We start from the raw sequence: 8,337 nt of genomic DNA on the forward strand, positions 1-8,337 counted from the left end.
GGAGTTGCCGTGATTATCTGGCATCTCCTTTTAGCTGCAGATTTAAGACATCGGAAGTGTTGTTATAACTATAAAATAACAATATAAGAATTCTAGTGTACATGGACATGCGTCTTGGACACCTATGCTGATATACTACCTTCGGTCTTGGGATCCCTCAGCCTGCTGTCGTCATACGTTTGGGATGTTTTTGACGACTGGCATGCCCTGGCCTCCTATGTTGCCTTAAGAAGGCGTTGTTGCCTATCCTGTGGCACACTTGTGTCCAGAAAACACAAGACAGGCATCAACAGATCCATTCCAGGTCTCTTAGCTGAAAAACATTAAACTCTTAAAGTGTTATGATTATGTAATGACACACGCTGGAAGAAAATTCTTTATTGGCATGAGGAAACACAGGTGGTAATGATGAAGACGGTGAAGATGAATATTCCAGTCTTCCCCTGTGACTCACCTGCTGAATGACGAGCTGTCTTAAACTCCATCCTCTGTCCTCACTCTCTGTAAGAACATGTTAGGCCAGTTAAAGAGGGGTTACTTAAATGTGCATACTTTTTTCTAGCTCACACATACAGCCAGTGGGGTTCTGAAACTCTTTTACAAGGGTGAGAAAGACGTTTAGAAGCCAGGTGACACGTTTTGGTGGTACAATGAAGAATGCTTGTGTTATTATTTGAAAAGACTTTTAAACATCATATGTTTACTCAAACACTATCCCAGCTGCAAAACGAGGCTCCTCATCGCGACTGATCAATATGGCAAAGCGCATCTGCTCATAGAGGGCCCTAGAAATGGTTTTAGAAGAGAGACAAGCTTGGAAAGATGATGAAGAGTTTCCCTCAAATCTGGCGACAGGGAGTTTGAAGAAGAGGGGAGCTCGTATGTATTGCGCAGACCGGCATTAATATGTGTTCAATGGGGCTGATTTACCATAAATACTGTTCCACGGTCTTGATTACAATTAAGTGAAACACACACAAACAAACAAACACCCGTCGGGACCTTGGGCATAACTTGCTTTACGGCGGCCAACGCCAACTATTTAAAACATTATCAGCGACGTAATGCTAGTGTTTTCTACAGACTTTATTGGGCTTTGTCGCTATTATTAAAAGGTAATTTCGGGTTATTGTTTTACCATCAGAGCCTGCAAATGGACAAAGACGCCGGTCAGGTTAGTATCAAAATTAGCATTACATCCACAGTTAACGATCAGCCACAGGACGGGGGCAGGCGAGTTAGCTAGCTCCGAAAGCCGCAGTAGACTGCCGGCTGTCAATCACCGCGAGGATGCGGGAGCTCTGGCGGCTAGACGAAGTCCGATTGGTTGAGAGTGCAGAGCTCGCACTGTAAACTCTCCGCCAGTCACATGTACACACTTTAGACCCGGGGCCAGTAGACGGCCAGCAATTGTCTACCGTAGGCAGTTTTTGACTAAAGAAGAAAGCTAATAGCTAAATTTATTGAGTTTAATAAGTTGGTTAGGGTAGGGACCATGCCTTCCACAGGCCCGGCCTGTCCTTATTTCCGACCCAACAAAGGAGGAGGCTAAGAAGCGCTCCATTCTCATGAGTGTATGGGCCGACGATTTATAAGCTGATAAAGAATTTAGCCACACCGCGGAAATCGTGGGGAACCACCATAACCCGAAACCATTGGTGATGGTCCAACATTTCAAATTTCACAGTCATTTCAGGTCCATCTGTGGTTAATTTTGTAGTGGAGCATCGGCAAATGTCTGTGATTTTGGGGGGGTGTTGGACAATATGCTCTGTGACAGACAGGTATGTAGTAATGATGCCATTCAGCTGCAGTTGCTGGGGGAAACCCCTTCGCTAACGTTCAAGAAAGCCTGAGATTTCCCAAGCTATGGAGATGGCTGCGCATAATGCTAAAGATATCCAGAAAAGACATGGAGGGCCGCAGTCGGCAGTAGTGCTCGTGAAAAGAGAGGCTAAGCCAGTAAAGTGAGTGAAATATTTTCAGCCCGGAGGAGCGCACTTTGCAAATGATTGCAATATTAAAGACACTGTTTGCCATTCTTGCAGTAAAAAGGGATGTTATGGGGTGGTGATGGCGCATGGATAGAGTTGCCTGCCTTTGTTGTGAGAGACCCGAGTTCAATCCAGCCCTGTGACACACCCACCATTGTGTCCCTGAGCAAGACACTTAACTCCTAGTTGCAATTGTAAGTTGCCAGCAAAATGAATAAGTGTAAATGTTTAGCTAAAAAGTGCAGGAATGCATGTATGGATGAGGAGTATGGCTAGACAAGGGAAGGCTTAACAGCGCCAGGCAGCCATGCATCACATAGAAGAAGCAGAGTGTGCCTACAACATGTTTGGGGTGGAAACAGATTAGGATCCACCTCAGCCCTATTCTGCCACCATCACTGAGAGGATATTAAGTCTGAGACTGATTCCACAGCCTCAGTCTTCAGTGAGGAGACCCATAGTAGGACATGGAGGTCCAAACCTCCCATCAGGTTCTTGAAGCTCAAACTCCTTGCCGTGCCTTAGCTATGAAGGGAAAAGTGGAGGAGGAGCTGGAATGGTTACAGGGGATAGAAATCAAGGTAGGCAGCTTTCATTGACCCAGTTGTGAAACACGATAAAACGGCAAGGATATGTGGGGGCTATAAGCTAATGGTGTACCAGGTCGATAAACTGGAGGAGCACCCGTTGGGTGGAGGACCTGTTTGCAACACTGTCTGGAGAAAAGCTGTTCACAAAGCTGGACATGTCCCATGCTTACCAGCAGCTATTGCTAGACAAGGATTCAAAAGAGCATGTCACAATATTGTGAATTGGAATTATTCAAATGTAATCACCTGCTGTTCGGAGTGGCATCCAGCCCTGCCATTTTCCAAAAGACAGTCAATGCAAAGATGCAAATTCCTGCGAATTCGCTCATGGTGGTGTGGAAGAAGATATTTTTTTGGTGGCATTCAGTGGTTCGCACGAGTTCAGATTTTTCAACTTGAGCGAGAAATTCACTTGAAGCTATGTTGCGATAGCCTGTCAGCGGTGAGATTGTACGGACGTCAAAGACAGAGGAAGTGACTAGCATTATCAACTAGCACAATCACTGGCTTTCCTGATGTCCCAACATGTTCTCATCTCAATGCGTCATAAAACAAAGCGTTTTACGCTAAAGGTACCCTTCAGCGTCCATATGAAACACCCCCGTTTCCTACGTTGCAGCAATACAAGGGAGGCTAACCTGTTAGCACATCGGCTGTGAGGCCGATGTGAGCAGCTGTAGGGTTACCCGCTCGATATGCATACATTCAGTGACTTAGGTTTAGGCACTAACATTTCTGATGGTTGTGGTAAGGGTAGGGGCTTCGGGGGCTGTCAACACCTTTATCACGAACGTAGCTAGCTAGCACTTCCGGTCTGAACCGGACACCCCTGAGCATCTCATAGAGACGCTTCCGGAAGGGTAAAAGGGTAAAAAGGGTAAAGGGTGCATCAAATACCTACGCTTTGTCACTCTTTCTCAAATCATTGGTATATGACGCCCTGAGATGAGAACGGGCTGGATGTCCAAAGAAGTGAACAGTATTCAACTGTTCATGTTTACGTGTGTTTCTTGTCAGGAACGATATGCAGAAGGAAATGGAAGGGTCTCAGGGACACTTAATTGAAGGAGAAAAAGGAGACAGAGAAGAGGAGTGGGTCAGGAGCGGGGCCAGTTAAAAAGTGGAAGTAATCTGTGGCCCTGTCTTTCCTCAATCCATTTATTACCCTGAGAGAGATGACTAGGTGTGCGAGGTCGAGGAAGACAGGACGGCAGAGTCCAGTGAAAAGGCAGCTGAGCACCAGGATTCAGAGGCAGCAACAGCAGGGCCATCAGAGATTGCTGTAGGAGGTTTGTTTACATGTGAAGACACAGGAAATTCCTACAAAAACGTTTTTATAGATGTATAACTAATTCTTTTCACAGCCTGCACTAAAAAGAACACATTTAGCTGTATAAAAGGTTGTAGGAAAATGAAAGGCTAGATATTATCATGGCTGAAAATGTACGATGTATTAAAATGGGTGCATTTGTAAAATTATTGCTTTGCTGTAATTAACACTGAAAGCTAGAATGACCAGTTCTATTAGACAATGATTAAATCTACCAAACAACCAACCAAGGCATCTTTTGTTTTACTGTCACTACAGACCAACCAGATCAATCACCCGGAAGGCAGTGAGGATAAGTCTCAAAGTACTGCTGCTGCCACGTCATCACTTATTTTATGGTATAATTTCTGCATGAATTGTGTTTTTTACTGTGACTAGTACTGTGTTCATTACCTTTTCATATTTGAATCATATTTGTTTGTTGTCGGATTTTAACTGATTCCTCGCGGGAATGCTGTACTTTCACAAAACATGGTGTTCTCATTTCATTCAGGGAGGAGGACCAAAAAAGGACCAGGGGGAGCGAGAGGGAGACAGAAAGAGAAAGGCTGCTTCTTGAAGCCCCGAAGAGGCCTGCTGCACAGGCCGCACCTGTCCCACCCCCTCTCTCAGAGGGCAAGCATTTCCTCCAAAGCCTGCTTCCTTCCCTGCAGAGATTGTCGTACCAGCAGAAGGTATTTGGGAAATTCCAAATTCACAAGGTCATTTATGAAGCCAGCACTGTGGTGCTCAATTTGGAACCTGCAGGTGGTGATGGAGTAGTGTATAAGACACATGCCTTTGGTGTGAGAGACTCGTGTTCAAATCTACTGTGAGACACCAATGTGTGCCTGAGCAAAAATACAGTTTACACAAAGGTAAAAACTGCGTGTCTGTCAATGTCATGATAGATATTAAGTTCAGGTCATGCTTTTATGATTTATCTGCGGTGTACACATGGTTTTGTGGTCATACTTCCAGTCACAAAATCTGCACTAAATACTGTACAAAAACTATAGGATAAACTGTTACTACATATTCAGTATAATCATAACCACAAATTCACTTTCATGATGGCAGATGTCTGATGATTTTCCTTTATTTTGCTGACAGTTTAAAACTACTGTAGTTCTAAATTTTTATCTTTAAAGTGGTGTCTGCTTTTTTATATTGTGTTGTAATGCAGTATAGACACACAAAAGCTGGATTACCACTATATATCCATCCATCCATCCATCCATCCATCCATCCATCCATCCATCCATCGTCAACCGCTTATCCTGTGTACAAGGTCACGGGGGGGCTGGAGCCAATCCCAGCTGACATTGGGCGAAAGGCGGGGTACAACCTGGACAGGTCGCCAGTCCATCGCAGGGCCACCATATCAATAAATCACAGATAAAAATAAAATGAGACACAATCTTCTCTGACATAAATATACTGTAAATTGATTAACTAATTTGTATTGAGTGATATACAGTATTGTAATATTGCAGTATGTTTGCTCAATAGTAATGTGTGGGCGGCTCTTAAAAGAACTGTTTTGGGTGTGCTTGTGCACTACTTGGTGTCTTGCCATGGGACAGCTCCCTCTGTAGAGAAGTAGGATGTGAAGGTCTCCCTAACCCTGATGGCTTCTCTTGCTGAGTTGTGGACAGCAAGTCTTCCCAGACCTGGTAGTGGCTCCACCTCACCAACAGGGATGTTCGCCCTCACTGCAGCTGTCTGGGTTGTCCTCCGCAGGAAATTATGCAGAACACAGGTGGCCTTAACACATTTCTTTGCAACATCTGGATGGACCTCAATGGCATGCCTATACATCCTCCACTGGGAAGAGAGGATCCATTCTCCACAACCAACTGATGTAGTAGTAGTTAAAAACCCAACGCTCTCTTGGAAGGATGCGCCTAGGGAATGGCCTCATGAGGTTTCTGCAGAGTGGAAAGGCCTCATCAGCAACAAAGACGTGTGGCTGGGGTCCTCTGTGGTCAGCTCCTGATAGTGGCAGGTCAGCAGGCAGTTGCAGGGTGTCTAATCGAAGCACTTGACCAAGCACTGAGTTTGCCAGAATCCCACCTTGTGCGTCCATAGCCCCCAACATCAGTCACTGGGAAACAATACTGAGCATCCACAACTGCAAGAAGAACCAATGAAAAAGTTCCCTTGTAGTTAAAGAACTGGGATCCTGAGTTAGCAGGGGCTTTCACAATCACATGTTTGCCATCCAACGCTTCACAGCAGAAAGGAAAATTCCAGCCCAGCCATGAACTCCTCCACAAGACAGTCCCAAATGTAAATGCTCCCTACTTGTATAGCGCCTTTCTAGTCTTTTCAACCACTTTTACACTACATCTGCATTGACCATTCACATACATTCATTCAGTGAGCCTAAGTGCTCAAACAGAAACTAACATTCACACACATTCATACACAATTCGGGGTCCAGTATCTTGCCCAAGGATACTTTGACATGCAGCCCGGAGGAGCCGGGGATTGAACAGCCAACCTATCTCCTGAGCCACAGCTGCCCCCTCAAACAGAGGGACTCCAATATGGAAGCTGTTTGCGAAGAGGTGGTATTCTGCTTTTTGGCTTTTTCCCTCCCCTTTGTTGAGTTATATACCTTTTTTGTGCATGTAATAGGTTTGCAAAGTCAAAAAGCCCAAAGTCCAGTCCAAAGGGAGTTCCCATCTCCCACAGAAAACTGCTCTGAACTGCCTGAAAACAGCTCGTTTGTAGTTCAGCCGCTTCCCTTTCATCCCTGTGACGTCAAAGGGATAAAATGCGCCTCATATAATGCTCGCCAAGCGGCTAGTCGGACATGCCCTCAAAAACACTGGTGGAAAAACACTGAGCTGCAGCACACCTCTCATCTCCCTTCCAAACACTAGCTACCCTCAAGGCAGTCAGTGGACATAAAGTTGTTACTGTGATGTAGAGACAGAGCTCGGTTAAAACTTTATGGATGAAGGATACTTTTGTTACAGATTAATAACTCACCACTCTGAAACTCTTGCTCCAGTCCATGTTGCCAAGCTGGTCAGCAACATGTACAGCTGAACCGACTTACTGGTTTCTCTGCTTCTGATTGGCTAGTAGTCCTTAACTAGGAATTGCGCATGTGCAACTCCCAACAAAGTTCATTTAGAGACAAGATGTATCACTCCAGAGCTAAAACGAGGCCTTCAACACAGGGTGAAAAGAGGAGCTGCAGTATGACAAAAATATGGTGTTTTTTGAAAATGAAATCATGTAAACCTGTTCTGGTACAACCCCTAGTGTGACGGCGTGACAGGCACTGCTAACTGTGGTGTAACAGTGATCCAAAGTGTTCCCCTCTCTGGTTGGACACTTTATAAACTGTCTGTATTTGGAGAGTTCTTGGCTGAGGTTTCCTTTGTTAACAATAACAAGGGAGTCCGGGTTTGTCTGCTCCACACACAGTATCTGGTCTGCCAGCATGTGCTGTGCGTTGTACACATTCGCGTGCGGCAGAATGTAAACACCGACCAGAATGAATGAAGCAAACTCACGGGGGGAGTAAAATGGCTTACAGTTTATGATTAAAAATTCCAGATTAGGAGAACAGTGCTGCTGGATCACTGTCACGTCAGTACACCAGCTATTGTTAATAAAAACAGATACCTCCACCTTTTGTTTTGCCGGAGAGCTCTGCGTGGCGGTCCGCTCTGTAGAGTTGGAAGCATGCCAGCTGCAGCGCGGAGTCCAGTATCAGTTCAGACAGCCAGGTCTCCATGAAGCACAGAATAGAAGATGAATAAAAGTCTCTGTTTTTCCCCACCAGTAGCTGAAGTTCGTCCAGTTTGTTGCACAGTGACCGCATGTTGGAGAGAAATATTCACAGCCAAAAACTGAGTTAACACACAAAAACAAAACAAAACGCACCTAACTCCAAGGCAGCTATAGACTATAGCGGTATTTGATGTAGATATACAGTGGGTACGGAAAGTATTCAGACCCCTTTAAATTTTTCACTCTTTGTTTCATTGCAGCCATTTTCCAAAAATCAAAAAAGTTCATTTTATTTCTCAGTAATGTACACTCAGCACCCCATCTTGACAGAAAAAAACAGAAATGTAGAAATTTTTGCAAATTTATTACAAAAGAAAAACTGAAATATCACATGGTCATAAGTATTCAGACCCTTTGCTCAGTATTTAGTAGAAGCACCCTTTTGATCTAATACAGCCATGAGTCGTTTTGGGAAAGATGCAACAAGTTGTTCACATCTGGATTTGGGTATCCTCTGCCATTCCTCCTTGCAGATCCTCTCCAGTTCTGTCAGGTTGGATGGTAAACGTTGGTGGACAGCCATTTTCAGGTCTCTCCAGAGATGCTCAATTGGGTTTAAGTCAGGGCTCTGGCCGGGCCATTCAAGAACAGCCACGGAGTTGTTGTGAAGCCACTCCTTCGTTATTTTAGC

At 44.8% G+C, this 8,337-nt stretch overlaps 1 long non-coding RNA gene across 1 annotated transcript; it reads right to left on the reverse strand.

Annotated features, from left to right (window-relative positions):
• Positions 1 to 7,641, reverse strand: LOC123967523. Its single transcript, XR_006824257.1, has 4 exons — positions 7,545 to 7,641; positions 455 to 501; positions 140 to 313; positions 1 to 34 (listed from the first exon to the last, which is right to left on the reverse strand). It is a non-coding gene; the product is annotated as an uncharacterized LOC123967523 (long non-coding RNA).
• Between the last annotated feature and the right edge of the window lie 696 nt (positions 7,642 to 8,337).

The sequence above is a fragment of the Micropterus dolomieu genome, linkage group LG02 (assembly GCF_021292245.1).
Source record: "Micropterus dolomieu isolate WLL.071019.BEF.003 ecotype Adirondacks linkage group LG02, ASM2129224v1, whole genome shotgun sequence".
Classification (NCBI taxonomy): Eukaryota; Metazoa; Chordata; class Actinopteri; order Centrarchiformes; family Centrarchidae; genus Micropterus; species Micropterus dolomieu.